General features: G+C 33.5%; 1 pseudogene; it reads right to left on the bottom strand.

Annotated features, from left to right (window-relative positions):
- Positions 1–660: 660 nt before the first annotated feature.
- LOC107624639 lies at positions 661–2,409 on the bottom strand (annotated as a pseudogene).
- Between the last annotated feature and the right edge of the window lie 627 nt (positions 2,410–3,036).

The raw sequence follows: 3,036 nt of genomic DNA, 5'->3' as shown, positions 1-3,036 counted from the left end.
CCTTAAGTTTTATGAATAAAGAAAATTAATTATATCATTTTATATTTTTAAATTAGAGTACTTGATTGAAAGCCAATTAGTAAATTGATACAATAAATAATATTTTTTTAAAAAGTAATTCTAATGGATTAAATTAGGGGGAAATTACTAAAATAAAACATTTGGATTCCAAAATTACGGAAATACAACTTTTGCAGTTTGGATACGAAAATGCAACTTTCTACAAAGCTATGTAAACCGCAGAAGGGATCCCATGATTTCAAAATACACATAAACCGCTGATGGGGTCTTTACGTTGATAACGAATTTGGCTAGAAATCGTGGTAGGGGTTCCACCAAGTACACTCTAACTAACTCTTTTACATGAACAAACTTTGATACGGGAGAGATCAGAGACATACCTTTCATCTTTGATAGCAATATAATAATGGAAGCATATAAATATTCAGAGAGAGGAATTGGTTAAGAGCATAGTATGAAGCTATAGAGAAATGAGAATGTTTGCATTCTTTTGAAAAATTTGCATGTAAATCATGGTAATTGGTGAGTGATGACTAGGCATGTATGCATTCATCGTTACAAAATCTTATGTTAATGGTGATGATGATCACCCCTTGAAGCAAATTTCTATGTCAATGAATCTATCATAATATTGGAGTAGAAAAAACTTCATGAATATTAAGTATTAACTCACAAGTCATAATTCACACATGATCCTTCAATTACCTCACCCAAACCCAAAAATTATAAAATACATTTGTCTCTTTTTTCTTTCCCTCCAGAATTGCCTTCAGTATATTTATCCAAAATTTGCATGGCAGTTCTAACCTTACCCAACTTACTATATGCATGAATAATTACATTGAATGTAATGGCATCGGGCTTTACTCCATTCACCAATATTTTTCACAGAATTTGCAAAACTCGTTCTTGCATCCCAATAGAAGAAAATCCATGCATAATAATGTTGTAAATGATTGTATTTAGTTTTACATTCCTTTCTTCGATATCCTTTATAAGTCCACAAGCTTCTCTGAATCTGTTCACTCTAAAAAGACCATCCAACAACTTATTGTATGTTCTAATATTAAGCAAACACTCATATTTTTCCATCTGATGAAAATATACTCATGGCCCTTTCTATTCTTCTGTTAACACAAGCCTTTGATCAGTGTGTTGAATGTGACAACATTTGGTGGGCAACCATATTTTCAATAAGACGATGAGCTTGGTTAAACATAGACATTTGACAAAGAACATCTACCATAGTGGTGTATACCACAACATTAGGATGGCAACCGCAATTTATCACCTTGTTCCATATTGCAGAGGCACCTAATAGGTCCCCAGCTTTTACAAAACCGGATATTAGAGTGCTATATGTGGTCACATTTGGACTGCAAGAGCTTTTCTCCATCTGATTACAAATAGATATGGCCTCAACCGTATTCCCAATGGTGCAAAAACCTTGTACGAGGGCTTGTATAAAACAACATTCGACTTAACTCCCTCCATGATCATAAGGTTCCACAATTCAAGAGCTTCACCAAGTTTTCCTCCCAATAAACAGCCTTTTATCAGCGAAGAATAAGTATGAATATTAGGGTTGCATTCTTTCTTAAGCATTTGTGCAAAAGAAACAAGAGACAATTCAATATTTTCCATATCAAAAAGACAATTGATAATAGTAGAGTAACTGATAACATTTGGGTCAATGCCCTATAACACCATCTCATTCATTAAACAAAATACCTCATTTATTTTGTATTCTTTGCAAAAGTCATTGATCAAAGCATTATAGACAGGTACTACAGGAGCAAACCCATTGGCTTGCTCCTTTGCCTTCTCTACTTGACCAAGTTTACAAACAGAAGATACTACAGTAGTGTAACTTACAGCATTTAGGGGACAACCCTTATTCGACATTTCTTCAAGCAGCTTGCAGGCACCATCCATCTTCCCATTCTTACATAATGCCTTGAGAAGCATGTTATATGTAAACCCATTTGGTTCCAACCCTTCACCCTTCATATACAGGACTAATCATCTGAAACCTAGTTTCACCAAGCAATGCATCTAAAAGGTGATTTATATCTTAATTGTGGGCTTGCACTCGAATTTCCTTATCCTATAAAACATCTTTAAAGCTTGATCAATCAACTCTGCCCTCCTATATGAATTCATTACACATATGAAGAAATCTTCAGAGCAAGCTACACCTTCAAGCTTCATCTGTTGTAACAGATACGGAATGCCATCCATTTCACCATTTTCCCCAAGCTTCTCAATCATGAGCTGATATGTAAATTCGGTATGCTTGAAAGCTCCAGAATTGGCCAAAGACTTAAAATATTCAAGCGCCAAACCAATATCTCTCTTATGTTTCAATCTCTTCGTACATGGAACTCTTCAACAGAAGAAGCATTAGTGGGTTGAGGTTGGAAATTAATTTCAAGATTGAAAATTGGGTTCGTGTTAAGCACAAAAGGAATTGAAGGCATGCACACTTTTAACAACAAGGAACACCCATCTCTCAAATACATGATTTTAATATCGAAAAAATTGTTGAGATAAAAGAATTGAGTTAGCTTTAAGAAGCTGGAATATATTTGGAAAAAAAAATAAAGGGCAATTTACTTGATTAAAATGATTGTGAAGATCTTTTACTCAAATGCAACATTTTCAATTCGTTTACGTGAGTGTCTTTTTTGGTTATTATGTAAACCGTGGTAGGTAACTACAGTTTTTAATTTGTGTATAAACCGTGAGAGGTTGACACGATTTACACTTAGGAAACGTTGAACATAAATCGTGGCTGCTTACCATGGATTATGAAAAAAAAAAATGCTAGTAGAAACCGTGCTTGGTCACTACCGTTAATGAAAAAAAGTTGAGTATAAAACCATGTTAGTTATCACGGTTTATGCTTATAGTAGTATAAATACATAACGGTTGTTAATTTTTAACTAACAAATAAATACGCTTATATTATTTTTAAAATTAAACTTTTTAAATAAATGTACTCTTATTATTTTA

Source organism: Arachis ipaensis, unplaced genomic scaffold, assembly GCF_000816755.2.
Source record: "Arachis ipaensis cultivar K30076 unplaced genomic scaffold, Araip1.1 Aipa1209, whole genome shotgun sequence".
Taxonomy (NCBI): Eukaryota; Viridiplantae; Streptophyta; class Magnoliopsida; order Fabales; family Fabaceae; genus Arachis; species Arachis ipaensis.
This window is presented reverse-complemented; position numbering and strand designations above follow the sequence as displayed.